This window comes from Anser brachyrhynchus (genome assembly GCF_964034855.1).
Source record: "Anser brachyrhynchus genome assembly, chromosome: 20".
In the NCBI taxonomy this organism is placed as follows: domain Eukaryota; kingdom Metazoa; phylum Chordata; class Aves; order Anseriformes; family Anatidae; genus Anser; species Anser brachyrhynchus.
This window is the reverse complement of record NC_137713.1, coordinates 1,303,680-1,325,259: the sequence shown is the minus strand read 5'-3', so window position 1 is coordinate 1,325,259 and position 21,580 is coordinate 1,303,680. Positions and strand designations below refer to the sequence as shown.

Sequence of the window (21,580 nt, the reverse complement as noted above, 5' to 3'; positions counted from 1 at the left end):
TAATTGAAGAAATATTCTTTGTAGCATGCTTACCAAATGCCAAGTTAGGGCAGCAATGGAGGAACAGATAGGAATCTCTCTGGCTTAGGTGCAATTCAAACTTCTCTACTTTTTTCTCCCAACAGTGACTTTTCCAAGCGCAAAGAAAATTCTGAAAGGCAGTCTTGTAAGAACTTTATCCTCCCAGCTGTAAACTGCTCAGTGAAGTGCTGTCAACATGCATTTTGTTCTTACTGCCCAAATTTTTAAGTATTTATAGGCAAGATCATGCCTGAATATGAATTGAATTGGATCTTGCTACCATCAGCTTTAAAACAAAACTGCCTGTTCATTCCTCCCTTCTAATGCTTTTTGAATCTTCAGATTTTTGAAGCCTCCAATTAAACACAATAAAAGGATACCCAGTTAGCAGCATAAGGTATGAAAGTTCTTTTGAAGGGTGCACATGAATGCATGTTGTCTTTAACTGAAGCACTGGTTTTACAAAGTATGGGTCATGTAAGTATGGATGAAGTACCTTATAGAAGGTCCTCAAGAATCAGTAAATTTTCCATACGCTTTTGTCATGCTTCCCGATGCAATTAAGGACTGAACCCAGCACAAAATTAATTTTAATTTTGTTTTAAGATAGGCTAATTTTGCCCAAGCAATCCTGCTTTATCTTTTTTTATTTTATTTTTTTTTAGCAAAAGAGTAAAAACATGTAATTCAAACAAGCTGCTACAACTTAGTGCAGAAAGGACTCTAACTGGGAAAACAACAGTACACAAGTTCAATAGAAGGACAAAATGATGACAGGGCCATCACTTTGTCAGAGTCAGGTTTTAAGAAAAAGCAAAAAAGTCACCGTGACCCTCACTATAGACCAAATATTAATATAAGCTTTTTACTTTAAACCAAGAATGCCCGAAGTAGGCCTCTCAGCATTCCTTCAGTGCAAATATCACACCCAGCCTACAAGGGAATAAAATCTACAGTACAGCAGGGCTTTGCAGAGTAACTTCTTATTTTACTGATTTATCACAGCACCACCTTTCTCATCCTAACCGCACACACAATCCCAAACTAATCACAACAGTGCTTGGACAATGCCCTGGTATCTGCAGTTTGCCCTGTAATCGTCCTTCCCAATTTATATTATCCTTCACAGCAGCATCAAGACCAACTTGCCATCTCATTATCCCAAAGCCACACCTGCTGCAATTCAGCATCTTCCAGTCCTTTGCCCTCAATCCAAGCGATTACCTGGGCCCAAACCTTCCCTGGTGTAAACGCTGCCAGTGGCAGAGTCGTACTACAGATGAACTTGACCCACTGCACCTTGAGCAAAATACAGGCCTGTTCATGGGTGAAATGCTTATAAGCAGCAGTGTTACAGAACATTTAAGTCTGAGAGTGTTTAGCCTCTTAAGGGGGATTTTAATTTGCACAGTTCACTAATCAGGGATTGTTACCATACCAACAGTTAATCACGTGGCCCAATGCCCGCCATATCTTAGGAATATTCGTGAGGTCCTAAAGCCATATCTCAAGCTTTCCTAGAAATTTTACTGTCACTTTCCAAGGCCTAGTTGAAAGACCACCTGCTTTGTAAGAAAAACAAGGAAAATTATGGCTTGCAATAAGCTTGTTGCAAAGAAAGGGATCCCAGCTCAGCAAGTGGCTTTTCATTCTGGGACAAGGCTGCAGCGGGATTCCACAGGAGAGCTCCTCACAAAGCCAGATGCCATGCGAGACTTGCACATTCTCCATGCTTCGGATGAAAGACTCATGGGTTCCCTATTCCTCCAGGGGCTGATTCACCTCTGTACATAAGATATTTTTATTTTCAAAAATTATGAGGCATTCTTTTGTGATAACAATGTTGAAGGACTCCATCATTCAGGAGATCAGTACCTGGCTGCAGAACAGGCTATCTGACAATTGATTCTTGTGCTTCATGATTTGACCCTATTAGAGAAGAAATGAAAATCCGCAGCTGACATAGTGGTGGCAGATGTTAGCTAGTGTAATACATTTGAAATGCAGGCCTAAACATTACTTCAGCACAGGATTAAATGTGTTGTTGTCTACATTAGCTCAGTCCTTGCTGCTTCTCTCCTACTCTGGTTTAAGATGGGCTTCCAAAAGGGAAGCAAACACTGCATGCTGGAAGGAGACAGTTTTGTTCATTCTGAATAGGCTTCCTAAGTCCACTGATCAGACCTGCAATGATGTCAACAGGCTGGCACAGCAACATTGACTTGAAGAAATCTGCAGTACAGGCTCAGGCCCCATTGGCAGCGTAGCTCTCGCGGTGCTAGAAGAGCATCTGCCCACCCCATGTGGAAGAAGGCTGTTTGCCATCCATCGTCATGGCAAAGTCCTGCACTTTGTTTAGATGAGATCAGAAAGCAAATGTTGAGAACAGCAAATGCTGAGAATTCAAATATCCCGTTGCATTACGCCTAGACCATGGATGTGTAAACAGCCAACCCTAGCCTCTTGGATCTGTATGAGGAAAGACATCTGAAAAAAACAACTGTGCTCCAGGAAATGGAGCGGCTTGTGCTGCGAACAGGAATCGTATCCTCTGATTCTCACACTAGTACCTTATACAGGGAATCATGCTATTGACTATGCCTCTGAAGTGATTCATCCCTAGCATCCCTAACGCAGAAAACGATCCCCTGAATCTTTGGAACCTATGTCCTAATTCTTTTGATGCTTGCTGGCTAAACCAGTTTCAATATCCTCTATGTATCTGGATTTCTGTTAGTGATTGATCTGTCTGGATTTTGACTGAATGGTTCTGAGGTGATTCATATACTTCCTTTTTTCTGAAGTATTTGGGTGTTGATACAGAATGCCAGAGTATGCTTCTGCCGTCGCAGCAGACAGCACATGGCAGGCCAGCTCTTCAGACTGACAAAAGCACCTCGTGGAGAGGGAGCTGCCTTAGGTTTCAGCCATGATTCAGATTTGTTTACATTTTGTGAAACCTCAGGAAAAGGGGATAAAAGCTTCAGTTCAATTGAAGTCATGTTGCTAACCTTCAGTGCTAATAATTAACTCAATTATGCTGAATTAATTTGATGTAATTATTGGTGATGGCACAAAGACAGTGGCCCAGAGAAAGTTTGAGAGACAGGAGGAACAGAAGTCTTAACAATACAAAATACCCCGTAAATAGCGCTTTTTTTTGCCAGAATGAGTCAAAGACAAAATGAGTTCATTACAGTCATCTAGCTTTACTCAACCCTCCAAATTACCCCAATACCCAGACAAATAGCTGTGAAATCCAGCAAGTGAACTAGAATTAAAACACGCCCTGACGAATTTGACACAGCACTCAGTGCAAGTGTCTTTCCCCATCCTATTATCTAAACAATACAGATTTAATAATATATTTAACAGAGCCACAATGCTTTGCCTTTAACTGAAGACATTAATTAAAAACATTTTCTTGTTGCAGTGTTGTCAATTGGGTGCTTTTTGATGAACAATCTGGAGAAAGCTTATGGAGTCTTTTCATTTGATCTGCAGTTTTATCCAGTACTTTCCAGACTTATTCAGTTCAAAATAAACATACCAACTATAAAACAAACAGCTATCTTTCTGCTTCCCCATTTAATATTTGTGATTTGCTTTGAAAAAGTACAATAGAACTGCATTTTTTTGTTGTGAAAATATACAGCTTACTGTGGCTTTTTTAATTTTCTCAAGAGTTAAAGTCATGAGAAGAAAATAATTAGGTGTGATTGTCTTAGGTGTTGGGAAAAAAATAGAAAAAGAAAAATAAGAAATAATATGCAAATTACTGCTTTAAGCATTACCAGAATCTCTACAGGACTTTCTCACCTCCTCCCTCCATTACTGGAGGATGCGCACCCAAGCTGCTGTTCCACTTCCATTTACAGTCTGGTCAAATGCCACGGACCGAGGGTGCATTTACCAATACAAAATTCACGAGACAGAACACCTAATATTGCAACCAAGTCGAAGATATAAACCTCTTACGTCTCAGACTACAAGTGATCAGTAGTATGTGCCTTTTCCCATTCCTGAGCCTGTCCACCTTGAGTGCCTAGAGTATGCCACCCACATGTCCCCAGCCTTGTACATAAACTGCCTGAGGCAAACCTCTCATTGCCTTGCTTCCATCAGGCTTCTCTGCGTGTATGGATTGAGCACCATGGGTGGTTATTTTCCTGCTGTAAAGAATTTAAAAATTAAGAGTTTGGATTACAGCATCAATATATTTGATATTTTTACAGACTGGGAGGACTGAAAATATTTAACTATGAAGAGTGTTGTATCTCAGCTTGCCTTGCTTCAGTTTGAAATCCTGCTTGTTTCACATCTGTTAACATTGTAAGTATACAGATTTCTCAACTTCTACTGCATTTCGACTATCCTTGGGGACAAAAATATTACCTCCAAAATCACCAGTTGCTTCTGAGATGCACTTTAAAAATAATGATTTAATATAATTGCACTGTGGTTTAACTGAAATGCAATATATTATTATTCACAAATTTTATTTGCCTCCTCTCAGTTTTTCCTTCCATTTCCTTCTGGTTAATTAAGCAAATTTTTTCCTTTATCTTTGCTACTATTTGCTTGGTTCAGTTACCCCACTGGAAATATATATATTTATATATAAAAATATAAATATACATATATATAAAATAACAATCTAGTAAGATACAAGCCCTAAAAGATGCATACAAAAATAGTGATGAATAAACCATTCAATTTCTTCATATTGAGCTGCCACAGAAAACATTTGGAATTCTGTGGGTGGACTCAAGAGCCAGAAGAAATACTTCTAATATTAGTAAATCCAGCTATCACGTAAACAGGCACAAAGAATTGAATAAAGCTGAGCCATTGTGTACCATGCTGGTTTTAGGCTTGGGAATGTGATAATGCTTTGAGAAAAGAAATCTAATGAATAATCCCTGGAGGAGATCAAAGCAGCATGTAATAACAGATCGATAAAATAATCGGGTAATGAGAATCCAGCCGTGTTTATGTAGGCCTGTTCCTGCAAGTGACTGGCTTCAGCTGAGACAGCCGAGTTAGTGAAGACCAGGCGTTATTTTTTTCTCCCCTCTCCAATCAAAATAAGTGAAATTGAGAAGCAATCAACCAGTCCAGCTCTGAGAACTGAAGGAGGGAGGATTACAAAGGAACGGGCAGGTAGCATGCCCCGCAACAAGCTGGAAAGAAGCACAGCCAGAACTTTTTTAGCCAGCACAGAAGGAAGAAGAGCAGCTGTATGCGGTCTAACATTCTAAAGCCACTTCACATCCATCCGTCAATGCAAAGGGTGCTTGCATGAGTTCATCAGCTTTTTCCTGACACCAGCCCATGCCTCTATCTAGAGCTCCCTCTTCCCACACCCCTAGCCTGCTTTTTCTTTCTGTCGTCACAGACTTGATTTTCCCTTTCATGGATTTATGCTTGAAAAAGCATCACTGCCTCAATTGTCTATTTTCAGCCTGTATTTAAGAAAACCCTTCGGTTCCATTTGTAGCCACATCCTGTCTCTGCCTCCCCCTCTTTCTGTTCCTAAATATAAGGCTGATGCAGTTTGATGTGACATGACAAAATAGCACATTTGCATCGGCAGAAACTTTCTCTCAACAGCAGTAATTAAAGGGAGTAGATGAAACATCACTGAAATTGGTGTTTACTTAGCCTGCAAATAAAAGACTTAAAGAGGACTTGAGAGGGATGTTCAAGTGTCAAGAACATGAAATTCATTGATGAGTGCCTCCTTTTACATTCTTTCCTACTGCAAAAGCAAACTGTAGCTCAAACAATGTAATCTATTTAAAGAGGGGAAAAAAAAGAGAGGCTTATATAGTCTATATTCCTCACCAGTGAAAATCATTTGATGTATTTCTCTGAATTATAAATAGTACCAAGACACACTTGTGGTTACACATAAGACAAGGTCATCGAATCTGAAACTACAAAGCTCAGGCTCTCAAATTGAGTAGAAGACTGAGATCTCATTGACTACAGTGAAAATTAGGAACTGAAACACCTTAGTTTTGAGTTGAGATGCATCAGCAGCAGACAGACACTCACCTTCACCTACAGCAGATTTTTGTTAATTGCCAAAGACAGGAACTCAGAAATAGTGGTCCAGGGTTCTGAATGCAACAACTTCAGCAGGATTCATATAGCAGATTAAAAACACATTTCTTCAAAACTTACAAAATAATATACCGTAATTGATTTTGCTGCGTGGATGCACTGCATATACTTGCCAGGATCAGCTACTGTCAGCTTCCTGCAGTTTCCTCCATTACAGGTAACAGCAATAGAAGGCAGTGGTGGTAGGATAGCAGCATTCAGAAACTGAGGGTTATTCTTGATTTTAGAAAATCACTTGAGTTTACTTAATCCTTATGAAGAATTCACGGAAAGGTCTGATGGATGTTCCACAGGCCACAGGATTTAACAGACATACTTTAAAGTGGAGCTTCCTGCTCTCAGGAGAATCTTCCTTTCTTTTCTTGTTTACATGAGGCTATTCTTTTAAATCCATCTGTGACTGGCACAACCACTCTGCTTAAAACTGGCAGACCACATTTTGAACAGGCTCATTTCCATCCTAAAGCAGATGGCATCAAGAACAGAGTAGGCCAGAAAAATCAGTTTGCATATTATGCTTCAGTTTTTATGGGTCATATTACCATTCAAAGCCATCAAAATGGCAACCCATATGCAATGTGTCTGCCATTGGAACCGAAGTGATATGCTAGAATAACCTCAGTGTGGCTGGTTATAAATAGTCTGATTAACCATTAAGTAAACTCTGATATTTAAAAATCAAATATTTTCCTTGCTAACAAGATACTGACTTTAACTGATCAAGGAAATGGTTTTAGTGAACCAAAAAGGAAAAGCCATCATCTCATCTTCATCCCTGAACAACTGTATCGGCAAGCTCTCTTGGCAGAAAATAGTTCAGCATCTATGCCAAATATTCTCTTAATAACTAAGCCAGGTGCAGATGTTGGCTATGTAATTTGTTCCAACTTTGTTTTAAAGACAATTTTCTGGCATGTAGAACACTTATTATTCTTGTATCAAAAAACACATGCAAAGAGCTCTTCATACCCCTATTTTTTCCCAAAAATCTGTAGGAATACTCTCATAGAAATAACACACGTCATTAGCAACATACATAAGTGATCGAATCAGCAGAGAGCTGTACCCTAAAAATACTAAAGCGATGCTGAAACAAGGTCAAAAACATGACGTTCTGTTTCCAGCCTCCCACCCATATGCTGCCTCCCTGCAATAGCGCACCGGACAATTGCTGGATCCCATATAGTACAGAGGGTACACCCCAGATGCTCCAGAAGCCATGCTTCCACATTTACAGGGTTTGAAGCAGGCAAGTCTACTACTGTGAGAAGTCTTAAATGGTAAAGACGTATTTCAAATGTCTTCTGCTATGTTATCACAGCACCTGAAGCTCAAACAACTGTTATGCTAAATATCAGCGAGGGCCACCACCCTGTGTCATTAACAAAGTTTTTCCATTCAAGTTTTATCCCCCCTCTGACTACTCTATGTTAATTTTCTGACTAAGGCACAATACCAATATTCCAGGTGTTTATTCTCAACTAAATACAATACACTCAGGAAGAGCAGATTCCCTCCAAGATGCTGAAATTACTGATCCAGTTGTAATCTTGATAAACATACCAAAATATTGCTGCATTTGGCATCTTTACTGACAATTTAGAATTGGGGATCTGCTACTGTATTTGTCATCATGGCTGGAAGGAAAATAGGGGTGTTCCTGAATACAAAACGCTGTTTGGAAATCAATCCTGCAAACATGCACAGCTTTAACAAATTGCATCAACTCCATTTCTACCATTTGTTCGTGATTTGGCATTTTCGCCTTTCTCCCTACATGGGGCAAATAGGCTCCTAATGATTTCCATAAAACCAAAAGAAAAAAAATAATCACTTACAGCATTCAGAGCAAAGGAACTTTAATTATCTTCACGGATTAGGTCTGTCGAAGTCCAACAGTAAGCAAGAGACCTGCAGAGAAGAATCAATTTTCATTACCTGGTTCTCCCCAACTCACTACTTAAAGTACCATCAATAAAGAAGTGCAGAGAAGCCCATCCACAGCACACATTTCAAATTTATCAGCATGTAAGCTTTCACTTAACTAGTTACATTAACCATGAATTCATGGCCTTGAGATGAATAGGTTATTGCTTTCAGTAATCTACTCAAAACACTTTTTAATAAATATATACTACAAAATATAAGAAGAGTAATTCCAAAGCATTCAGTGGAACCAAACCTTCAATATTTCCTGTTAAATACTTTCTTACCTGCAGAAACTATTAACTATTTTAAAGAACCACAGTTTCTAGTACTCAGAACTCTGTAAAATGACGATTTCACAGAGAATTACATATTTGTAACAGCAGAACACTGCTTTGGAAAAAAGCATGCTTCAACAAGGAGACAACCCAGCAGCTTCTGAGTAAAATTTGAGAACTACTAGGCCTAGACGGTCATTTGGCATTCCACTCCCACTGCCGGCGCGCTGCAATCTCATCTCAAAACGCCCAAGTGCCCTTCTCCAGGAAGGAGCACAGGAATAACTTCATGAATACCTGACTTGCAGCACCAGCCTTTGCTTTTAGAAGTTAGCTCCCAGAAGGCTGCAGAAAACTAGAAATGACTTCCTTGACAGTTGCTATTTTAACTGAAAACAAGCAATGCACAACAAACAGAGCTGCATAAATGTTCTACATTACATCAGTCAAACAGCATCTGAGAATCTTCCCTTTCATACTATTTTTAAACATTTTAACAGTATGCCATATTGCTTTGGAGTTGCACCTTGCTGTAGTTGCTGGATGACTCACATTCAGTCCTAACAGGAGAATTCCGGCCTCTTTTCCACCTGCCTCTGTAACATTTTAGTTGTCTGCATTAACTCACTCCCCCTTCCACTGCGTATGGACATTTGGCTCTACAAGAAACTCCTGCTTTATCAAATATTTGATTGCACCGTAAGAGAATCAAGGAGGCAAATTCTCTGAAGTCAACACTAATTCCTTTATTTAGAAGTTAACTTCACTGAAGTTGAGAGAGTGGGCTGTACTGACTATCCAAAGACAAGAGGATCAAGAATTACTCAGGTTATCTGCTACTCCACAGACTTTCACAGAACAACTTGAAACAAAAGTCCAGTCCTGAGGATACCAGTGACAGCAGAACCTGAATTGATCTTTTATGCCTTCCCATGAAAGGCAGAAGTTTTTGAAAAATCTGATTTACAGATGCAGACATTTACAGAATTTAGATCAAAGACTGGCAAAGGTGAAAATCCAGATTTTTTTCCAATTAAGAATATCATAACTTGGTCACATAATGGCTGACAACAGCTTGGGATACTTATTTTTTAGAATCTAATTTAGGCACCCATAATTACTCTCTGAAGGAACATAAATTGGAAAAATGTCAGTTCCAAGGATTAAAGCATTCAAAATTGCACTTTAGTTATGATTATGGGAGATGCTTTGTTTGCAGCCAAGGCCTATGCATCCCTTCTTACAAGGCATCTGAGCAAAGCCTTTGCCATCCACCCACACAGCAACCGCCGCCACCCATATTCTCAGTCTGCATCATTAGCAGCCAGTGCCCCTTTCTCTGGGCTCAATGTTGCCCTATTATTGTTCACCCATGCCATAAAAACACGTTCCTAACCCACTGCCTTGTCTGTCAGTCTTCTCTTCACATTCCCGTTCTGCCTTTCCCTTACATTACATAAATACAAGATCACCTGCTTTCATTTTCAACTTCCTCATAGCCTCTCTCACCCTCTTTGTCTTACCAGAGATGCAGAATTTTGCCACTAATTTGCAAATTCATATTCTTATTCAATATTGCACATATTATTTATGCTTAGTCCCTGCCTTGATGCCTCAAGAATTTGCAAAGCCAATCATTACCCCTAAAAAAAAAAAAAGACTAAATTTCTCTTTTGCTGGAATAATCATCTGAACTAATAAATACAACAAATAAAAACACCTGGTAAGATTGATATGACGAGACAGCTTCACTCAAGATGTACACAGATAAATTTCTCATAGGAGAAGATCAAAAACAAGGACCTAGAAGAACAGATTCAACTTCAGTTAAAAGCCAGTGGTGAGTCCACTGAGGCCTTCCAGTTCTTCTAGAACGGAGCACTGACAGATAGCTGGTGACATTATTTTCATCCATCAGCTGAATTTCCCTTTCTAAATAGCAGATAGAAACTTCGATGTATCTTAGATGAGTGCTGTAGAAAACCTCTTATTTAGCATTGTTAATTAACAGTTTGTAGATATATCTGCAGTTAGTTATCCCAGTAGGACATTTATGATGCCCTTTCAGAAGCACATTGTCCTTTGCTGTTAACATGTGGCTAATATAATAGCCAAAGAGGAACGCAATTAACTTCTCCATGGGCTGAAATTTAAACCAGCAATTAATTCTATAATTCACTTAGCAGAGCATCAGGCACTTCCGTTCAGAAAGCTGTCCAAGTCTATTCAAAATACACCCTGTTTAGCTTTGGGAACACAAAATAATCGCAGTTACTGCACGTCACGTTTAGTGACAAATATTGCTTACAGTCTAACCTTAATTTCTGCCTTGAAAATATAAAAGCCTTTAAAAGAAGTTATTTCATATCAAACAACTTTCCTTTACATTGTGAGAAGTGTGTAAAGGAGCACCGACATGCGAACTACGCTCCTAATATGTTTACTAGCTGGTGTAAGTTGGCTAAAGCCAATAATCTCCAACTTGCTGCGCTTTTTATACCAGCTACAAACCCAGTGTCTCATCCTGATCTCAGGATACAAAGTGCTCGTTTTTATGCATCATATTGGCAATATTTCTGGTTATTCAAACACCACCGATGTAAACAGCTGCAGCTGGAACACTGCTTGCATGGTGCTGTTGACATTAGAATATAACCAAATGTAGCTTGATTTTAAAAATAAATAATGTGCTCCCTAAAACAATGTCTGAGAAAACACAGGCTTGTTTGTATTTGTAAGCACAGACATACTTCCAAGCAAAACTCTGAGCACATGTTCACTTCTGTGTAGGACTGAACAAAATATTCTTGTATTGCTGTTCAGTTGTTTATTTATAATAGATCAAACTTATCCAAAAGAAATAGAAAAATACTATATTGAAATTATATTAAGATTTCAATATTCAGTGTTTCAAATTTCAAAAGCAAGTACAATTTGTTGTATGAAACCAGGCAGAAACCTGATATTTCTAACATACCAAAAATTATGTATCACAAAGTTTAAAATGAAAAATGATGGGTAGGAGAAAGAAACAGGATTACCCCCAAGAGGCATAAAAATACAAAATTTGGATCTAGAGACCAATGAAATTAATAAAACTTGCCAGGAACAGAGTTCAGAAATTTGAAGCATAATAGCACTGAGGTACCTTAATCTTTATACCTTGGGTGTCCTGGAAAATTCCAATTTCTGAACAACAAAAAAAACCCACTGAGTATTTTCAGTCCACAATATATGTTTGTCTTTATATAAATTTGTGTGGGTGGGCAGAAAAAATTGAAGAAGCCACATATACATTATTTTCAAACAAGCTGCCAATGTTTGCTAGCTGCACCAGTCCCATGAACTTGCAACATGCCATTGTCTCTGTACGCTGCACCTCTGCTTCCCACCGTGGTTAGAACAACAGCGCTAGGAACAGAAGCAACTGACGTTCTCATTTCCTCCTTCGGCACAGCACACCGGTCAGCTTTAATCAAGAGAAACACTTCCATAATAAACCTACAAGATTTATTCCTCATTTGTTTGCAATGAAAGAGTTAACATCCGTGACCCAAATATGGAGACCCATTTTAAACTTGCTGAAAATTGCTTTTTAATCCTAGCTCTCGAGGATTTCCTTTGAAACCATCTGCCACACACGCTCGGTGCTCCTTTCCTGTATATATGCAGGATTACTATAACATAGATTCTTTTGTGTAACTTAATACATTTTGGCACATTAAAAAAAAATAGTTCTGATTTCAATTGTATACCAGAAAATGACTAAAAGTCAAAAGCAGCGGTAAGTTGAGAGCAAAGCCAGACACCCGTGTTTACCTTATTTACCGCAGCATTGACATTGCAATTCCAATTCAGCCAGACACCGCGCAGGATTTCAGCAAATAGTTCTGAGTCAATTAACTAATGTAACTTACACACATGCTTAAAATTAAGCTCAAGCATTTTCCAGGATGTGAAAGATTTAAGCATGCACCTTCCCAACTAGAAAGCAGATTGAAGACTGGAAGATAGAATTAATGACACGATCAGAGAAGAGGAAAGATTTCTAGACGTTCTCCTCAAATCTTTTGTCCAGTCTTTTTTATTTGCTTGTGATGAACATTTCTGCAGTTGTGCTTTTCTAGTTCAAGTACTGAGAAAGTGATAAAGTCACATTCCTAAACACACTGAACTTTAAAATGGATACTTATGACTACAAATACTTCAGCGATCACCCAAACCAGAAAACAAACATACAACATACTGCTTCTTACCAGAACAATCACAGCCAGAGCGATTGAAACTAGCAAGCAGGCAGTAATATACATTTATAAATCAATTTCTTGGGTCAATGCATAAAGTTAGAACTCAAAGTCCCAACAACAACAAAAAAAGAGCATTTTCAAGGTTAAATGCTTTTTAAAAAGTAGTAATTTGTCTGCAAGCATTCCAAGAATGGGAAATGGGGCAAGTTATTTGCATAGTTTTAATTGTGTAAGATGGGCCATACAGACAGACAGGCCATAGCCTGTAAGTGTCTTAACATTAGTCCTTTTCATGGTGAACAGTCACCTACTACCTAATAAAAGTGAATAGCAAGACAAAATTCCACACCAGAACTTTCCTCCTAACAACAAAGATAGATCTCCTTACCCTTAGATGCATTTTTCCTGCAAATGAGCAATCACTGCTACAAATTATTAATATACAGGAGATCTCCACATGCAGATGTTGGAAGAATGCAGAAAGAAAAAGCAAATCATTTTGTTTCAGCAATAACAGATGTTGGTGCATCATCCTGCAGACATGTTACTTTTAATATAAAGCAGCTCATAAAGTGAGTGAGGGGGTGAGGACGGAATCAATGCCCAATCACCCAGTTATTTCAGTGTTTACATTTTAATGAGCTTCCTGCATGACTCTATCCTTATAATTTTCCTTCTCTAATAGTAATATGAAATCAGTTTTGTCTTAAGCAACAGTGAAAAGAAGTTCAGCTGCCTAAGATGGCTGCTAGGAGGTTCTTTAAAACAACGCTATCCTGTCATTTATTTCTGTACAAACCCAAAGCCATTCCCAAGCTCCTATGGCACTACTTGGGATCAGACTAAAGTGACTCAACAGCTTCATGTCCTTCTCACCTGCTTGTAAGGCAAATGGTTCGTCAAAGGCTGTAACAGTGCTATGGCACTTGCAGACAACTCAGTGCTACAGAAAACAAACAAAAATGCACAACAGATAAATTTAAACCACCTTTCTCTGGCGAAGGGAGAGACTAAATGGAGCCTGAGCCACGCTCCAGCTGGGGATACACGATCAACACAGCACCTTATTTTCTTTCCACTCCCTTAAACCCAGCCAGTGATGTTGAGGAGACGGAAGGCCATCAGGGACTGAGTGAGGCCAGTGCTGTGGCTGCAGAGTAGAAAATGCAACAAATGCATGCTTAGCTCCCGCCTCTTGTTCTCACCAAGCCCATCTCTCCACGTAGCACCAAGAGACAGAAATGCACACACGCACACAGCTATGCAGTGACACACACGGGCAAGGCAAGGGCCGCAGGAGCTGAGCGCGAGAAGGCCCAGCAGTCACCCAACAGACAGAGCTGTCGCTGGGAGCAGCCAAGCGCTCCCCTGCCAACGGACAGGAAGCCACGCAACCACCAACTAGTTAACAGAAGTGATCCAGAAAAGCTTGCATGAGGCAGATGTGAAAATTCGGATGCTGATAAATCCTCTGGAATCTGCTGAGCTGCACAGCCACACAGAGGCAAACCGAGGCTGGGACAAGAGCCCCCTTTTTGCTGACGTGCACTGGTACGCAGCGCTGCAATGGTGGCTTCCGAGCCGCAGCTGTCAGTTCTGATACAGTTTCTCTTCAGATGCACACACTTCTTTTCAAGGCCACAGACTGCTACTGTATCACCTCGGGGTCTCATTTACTGACTCTTTCAATCCCACTTCCCTTTATAGCGGATTAAATTGATTGTCATTAGGAGCACAGGGAAAAAGAAAAGCTACCAGCAGCCTTTGGACAACGGCAACGCGAACTGCGACACTTCAGCCAGCGCCAGCAGTGCAGCAAGCACACACACCCCATAGATGTAAGAGATTTATGGACTCGCAATTTGAGCACCCTATCGCTCTTGGATGACATATTCTCCTCGGCATTGGTATTTTTGGAAGAAATATGCTCAGCGGTGTACAATATGGCCCCTTGTTAACACTACATGAAATCCACAAGCAGCTAACTTCCCAGAAGGACCTGTGCAAAGGTAAAGTTACCCCCATAGCTCTTCATGCAAAAATGTAAATGTGCAAGTTTAATTGCTGCCATGTAAAAGGTGTTTTTAAAACATAAATCCTCCCTCTACAACACCATCCCTCCCCACCCTACCCCCAACAGCCAGATCTGGCTACAAGACAGCTTTCTGAAGACTGACTGGTGCACCAACGCCACAAAAATTAGTGATCCATAACTAATTAATACAAACCTCCTGAGGGAAGTATTGCTGCTGGTTATCTTGATACGAGAAATTTAGTTCAGAAGGATAAGCTGGACAGACAGCTGAAAAGCTTTAGTTCTTCCAGTAGGAAATGAATTGTTTTGGTGAAGAAAAGCCCTTAAAGTGATACTATCACGACAAAAGCACAATTATGGAAAGCATTAAAAGTCTTAAAATAACCTAGAAAACATTTTTCTGTAAGCAATACTATTTCCAATCTTTCATAAAACATGAAAAAAATCAAAGACATTGAGTATTTCTCCCATCTAAACTTAGGACACATGTATGATTAGGAAGCTATTTGCTACAAAGCACCCATGTTCCTCAGTTATCAATTCTGGTTTTGCATCTGGTACTTTTCAATTCCCCCTTCCACTGAATGAAGGATTGTCTTCACATTCCTGGCAAAACTTTGTATCATTTTTTTCCTGATTAATTTTACTTCCCACTCCTACACCATTACTTAATTCCTTGGTTATAACCTATCTCGGCTACGTTCACAAAGAAACTGGTGAAAGTTCCTAATGACTTACATATCAATGTGCTATGTTGTATGGTATGTTACATCTAAGACCCACGTTTTTTGCTCCCAAGCACACATAATGAATTTTCGTCAACAAAAATATCTGATTTTCAGTATAGGACGATGTAAAGCAAACAATTAACTAAACTTCACAAGATGTTTTAGCCAAAGTAGCTCCTGCTATACCTGCTGTGTTCTCCTGCTAATACTGAACACTGACAGGAGCTCTCCTGAGGCCATCAACAAATCAAACACCAGAAGCCACATAGTAATTCACGTGGAAACATACCAGCAAGAGCTCTTAAACTAAAAGACTCCTCCATAACACAACGTAATGATTGTTGGCTGTTATGCAAGCACAACTCCTTACTATTATGTCAAGAATAATTTCATCACTACCAGTTATATACCTGCATGTGCATAAAGTAGTGGCTAGTTTAAATGTTTCCTCCCATCCCCTCCTGAAGCAACGTGCCATATGTATTTGCTGAGTCCGCCTGAAGGCCATCCTCATCACCTGTTAACATGCTTCAGGAAGAAAGCAACACATGAAAACTCCAAAGCTGCTGAATGCTGTATTCAGAGTTACGGGGCAGCAAGAATACAAATACAACCTTTTTTTACCAAGTCTATCAAATGTAGAAGACGTATTCCTCGCTGCATATCATAATTATCCTTGCATAAATACAAAGCACCTCCAATTAAAGGAAGGTTGATGAGGAATCTTGGTTCTGAAATTAAAACAAACACGGGGGTCCACTTGAAAGAAGCAACCCCAGCTTACACGGACTGAGGATTTGGCTTCACACAGTCCGTTCCAAATGGACTTTATGGACCAAAGTCTACTGTCAGATGTATAGACATAAGTCTGTAGACAACATGAAACTTGTTTTTCTGTATCCATAATGATCTAATAAAGCACAGGCTCTGAGTTGCACCAATTATAACAAATCTCCTATGCAAACAAGTTTAATTAGCATTACATTATTGCAGTTTATAGCAGTCACATTCCAAAGACAACGCTGGAATGAAATGTCACGTACCAGGCTGCAAGTTTGTCATTTCCTATTATTTTCCAGATGTTTTGGCCTTCTACATATTCCATCTTGACATTTATGTATGACAAAGAGATACTGTAAGACTTGCAAGACCGCAAGGAATAACCACTTCTTCATACCTCAGTGAAAACCCAGCCTGTTTAAGTTGCATTCTCAGAACTGCCCTGCTACAGTGGATAGGTGTGCCTGCTACAAAGACCTCAATTTAAAAATTACTGGTTTTAAGCGTTTCCATAACACACTGCTCTGTTTCGATACTGAATGAGCACGGTCCACTACAACACTTAAGGAACTTTGACGTGGTGAAGGATTTTTGAGCCATTATGCTAGACGACATTAGTCATTACATGAACAAGCACTAAGAAGCCATCCAAACTCAAAATGAGAGGGAAAAAAAATAAAACAAAAAACAGAACAGGCTGGACTTTGGGCTATCATTACAAAGGCAGAATAAACAAAACTAACTGGTATTTGCTGAGGCATCATCATCTGCAAGAACTTAACAGCCTACAGGTTTAATCTCCCACCCGGCACTTCACAGAATCAGACCTGCAGAGTACTGGGTCAAAACACGGCTATCCTGACTCAGCGAGTTTTAGCGTGCACTTGGCTTTGGTACAACTGAGAGCAGGACAAGAAATAATCATGACCGTTAGCCATGATGTTGTAAACAAAATGCTTAGCAAAAGGCATAAGAACGGAAGCACACCGCCAATTCAATTGTTTTCTTCAACTTGTCGTCACTGGAATCGATGACAGAACAAAAGCTAATCTTGGGACAAGCAGACAGATTAATTTATTCATTTCCAATTTTGTAAAGAGGGAAAAGATTTCAAAGACAAAGACTCCAAAAAATTGTTCTTCACAAAAGAAAAGACTAATACACATCAACATATATTATTACTTTGCTGTAAACAAATTGTGGTCCTAACATACAAGATGGTATCTACCTGACTAGCCAAAACCCCTCAAATTCGCAGGCACTAACACCGTCTGACACTTTAATGGCCTCAGTAGTAGGTTTTATGAATAAAATATTAACAGGGTGTTACAGAATACTGAAGAATGTATCTACAGAGTTGTATAGTGAGGTATGTGTGGGCTTGTCAAACACCCACATTATAAATTATCAATAGTGCAGCTCAGAGTACCCCTTTTGTGCATCAGAGAAATCTATGCAAGCATTTTATTATGCTTTGTTCCATTTAATATTACTTTTCCTGCGTTAAGCAGCCATAAGAAAAAGAACTACACACGTGCCGAAGGACACTTATGGGCAATACTCAGCCATGAAATGAAAAAGACTCATTCTACTACATAAAATCCTGTTTTCACAACTAGCTCCTGGGGTACAAAAAAGCATTCCATCTGGAACTGGACTGTAGCATTTCACACAGTACAATATAACGCCATCTTTTGTGAAGAATTTTCAAGTTAAAACGCTGTTGAGGAGCACCAGAAAGTTGAACGGGATGATTACGCATTGTCTCCCACTACCTAACCTTATGTGGAGTGCTGTCAAAAAGATTACACTTCTGCAAAACGAGTGGCAAATTCAAGGGGAGAGTGAGTCTCCCACGAGTCAGGAGGAAATACTAAACTCAGCACAGCAGATTTTCAGTGTACAGTATTTATTTTTACATGCAGTTTAAATGGGGTTAGCTAAGTGTCCAACAAATACAGATACAGTGTTCAGTGTTTGATACTCAAAAAGCAGGCTTGCTACCGCTCTACAGCACTCGTACTGTGAATAAAATCGCAAGGGACAGACAGATGCACGTCCCCATGAATAACTATCTTCACCAGTAAGAGGTTAGAATCGATCTGTCATGTTTCATCAGCAGCAGTCACCAATTGCATATCTCCACGCATCGCTGGGGATGAGGATGACAAATTAGTCACAATCAAACTAGGTTTTGGCAGGATCTAGGGCAGTGCTTCCACCTGCCTTGTTCAAGGAACTACGATTAGATTTTGCCAAGTCACTCAACAAGCAGCTCAGCTCACTGGACTACTCACAAAGCACTCCTGCCCAAAGCTGTGCGCCAGCCCTGACGAGCTCCCCTCAGCTGACTTATGCTTCTCACACAGAGGCATGAAATGACAAGGAAGCACTGACTTAACAGCGTACATAATGCGTCCGTTCTGCAGCTGTGTTCTAAGGCAACGTGATTCATACAATTAATATTTAACACTACCTCATGTAACAGGTTTCCACCTCAGATCTGTACTGAGGAAACAAAAGCTCTACTAGAGATTTTCAGCACCTTGTTTTTGTCTGCAAACTTCACATTTCCTTAATATTCTTTTAAAAGTTTATCTTCCTTAAACATACCCCAGCACGAATCAGTTTTGATCTTGTCCCCCTTACCTTCCATAGCATGAAGCACCTAAAAAGCAGCTGAGCTGACAAATTTAAGCTTCACAGCATGACAGAGCCCAAGGACACCAATAAAAGGGTTTATAAACTCAGTGTAGAAGGACGATATACTTGTTAGGGTGGGTCCTTCAACACTGGCATCTGACATAATTCTTTATGGACACGTAAGATAAGTGTATCCCTTCAGCTGCTATCTCACCAGTCTTCTACTGCATTGAAAAGAGCTGCTTCAACTTCAAAGGGAAAAAAAAGGGGGGGGCGGGGGGATAACGTGGTTGTGACACTTAGCCAAACCAAAAAAAATGGGGGTCTCACATTTTATTTACACTTTACAGACATGGAAATTGGGAATTATGGCTTGCAGTAGCCCTGTCAAAAGCTGTCAGGAGAATTACTGCCAATGCCAGGACTGTAACCCAGGTAACTTCCTTTGCTCTTACTGCTGAAAATCCATCCACATGACAGTACCTAACAAAACTTTTGAAGTATTTGTAGGACAAGACATTTATGTCCAACTAAAAATAGTCACCATGGATTTGATTCACTAGAACTACTAGGAAAAGATTTTGACAATAGAAAGTCAGTAACTAGATAAAGGTATGGGGGAAATGTCTTCACGCTTACGGTGTTCTGGTTCAGGCAACGAACCCTGCTCTTCAAACAGCAGACCTAGGAGTTACCCTCGACCACCTCGTGGCAATACATAAACCAGCAGCCGGATTGGAGGCCGTCTGAGCTGGTACACCTGCTCCCAGAGGCCTAGGCCTGAATTATTCCCCATCCATTGGGGAAACACACACGTAAGGACACACTGTTTAGTATTAAACGCTTACCTTCAGCAGCTTCTCTCTATAAGCTCCATATAGGCGCCAAAAAGAAATGCTGAGGTGATGTCCAGACACACCTGGACTAGACTCCTTCAGACAGCAATGCAGCATGCCTCTTTACCCTTCACCTATAAGGAGCCTACAGAGATTAGGCACCAAAATGCACATCTATGAACACCTCCCAACACGCCGCCGTTACAAAACTCTCAGTTTATGCTAGGAAAAGGTCGACCTTTTCCACATCACCAAACACTTTGTTTATGACCATAAATTCAACAAGAGTCTGGCAGCAAAAACAAGGCAGAGGATTTCTCCTTTCCTTCCCAGCAGTGCAGCTGAAAATAACAGACTTTCTGCAAATACACCCGTAGAAATTGAACTCTACTTAAAATTAATTGTTTCAAGACATGCGATCCAATTAGCTCAGCAGGTCCCCTAACTTCAGAAGAAAAAAGAAATGAAGACACTATTTATCTTTAGACTCGAATAATGCCACTGATAAATTGATTGGCAAACGCATTTAGAATCTAGATTTCAGTACACTAATGCTTATTAGGATGTCGCAAAAATTTTCCAAGTAATAAAATTGAGCCATAACAGAACAATGAGTTCATATTGAAAATGTGCCGGAGGATTTCAGAAGCCTTCCAGGCCTCACACCACTTTCCTATGCCTAGACCCTGCTATTATAAAAGGGTGTAAACTAAACCTAAACCTACCTTTTTTTATATATCCATAAAGTTTGTGTTTTGAAAGCAAACACGGTAGCAAAACTCCACTACAATCCCAGGCTGCAATATTAGCTACAAACATCTAAAAATACAACAAAAAGTTTTAACAATCTTAATTCCTGCAACTTTTCTTGCCTACTTTCTCTGAAGACAAGGAGTACCCAAACCCGTTCTTAGGAACGTTTCGCACTCCAGTTTTAGGAACCGCGACGGCCTGTCGCATTTAGACTCCTTTCCTCCACGCTGTACAGAACCCCAATGGCTTCGTTCGCCTTTCGGAGGGGAGCTCAGGGGGAGGCGTCGCAGCAGGGGGCACGGCACCAGCGGGGACTGGGCGGGGTGTCGCCAACGCACCCGGAGCACCGCGGCTGGCCCGCAGCAGGGGCACACGCACACAGATACGCACAGACACAGATACATACAGATACACACACACATACACAGATATACACACACAGACACACACACACACACACACCCCAGGTCAGTGCCCGCCGTTTCCCTCCTGCGGAGCCGCTCGCCCCGCTGAGGCGCGCCAAGCCCCTACCGCTCCAGCCGCCGGCACGGGCACGGCTCTGAGAACGCCAGGCTATAAATACCGCTACCGATCAGATGCGATGCGTATTTATACAGCTAAGGGGGAACTGGCAAAGCTGAGTTTATGGTGTTTTTTTTTTCTTTTTTTTTTTTATAACCTCTATGTTTTCGGGAACGGTACCGGCACTGCACGGACTAACGGCACGAGGGAGCCGAACCCAGCGGATCCGCACCGCCCCTCACCAGCACGGACTTCGGCGCTGAGGCGGCGGCTGGGCGGGAAGCAGCGCCCGGCACGGGGCCGGCGCCTGACGGGAGCCCGGGGGCGCCGCCGGGGCCCTGCGCGACCCGGCCCGGCCCGGGGCTGCTCAGCCGCGGGGTGCCCGCCGAGCTCAGCCCCGCCGCTCCCAGCGGCTGCGGCTGCAACGGGCCCGCTCCGCTCGGCCTCGGGGGCACGGGGACAGGGACGGGCCCAGCCCCGCCGTGAGGCGCCGTGAGGCGGCCCGGCCGTGCGCGGGAAGCGGCTCTGGGCCCGCGGGGCAGCGCCTGAGGTACGGGGCCGCCCCTCCCCCCCCGCGCCCGCCGCGACCTCCGCGCCCTGCCGCGTCCTCAGCTGACCCCGCCCCCCCGGCGCCATTGGCCCCTCCCGCCGCCCGTCAGCGGCTCCCCCGCCTCCCATTGGC

The 21,580-nt window shown here is 41.2% G+C and overlaps 1 protein-coding gene across 11 annotated transcripts in view; it reads right to left on the bottom strand.

Moving 5' to 3' along the window:
- The window catches only part of LYRM9 (LYR motif containing 9), a 36,041-nt gene that overhangs the window by 14,309 nt on the left and 152 nt on the right, over nt 1-21,580 (bottom strand). For 2 of the 11 annotated variants that reach the window (XM_080562777.1, XM_080562784.1), the window contains exons 1-2: nt 21,141-21,278; nt 7,989-8,061 (exon numbers count right to left, since the gene is read on the bottom strand). The gene's annotated coding sequence lies outside the window, so the exon portion shown is untranslated. The other 9 variants (XM_080562785.1, XM_080562780.1, XM_080562782.1 and 6 more) reach the window with 9 other exon arrangements.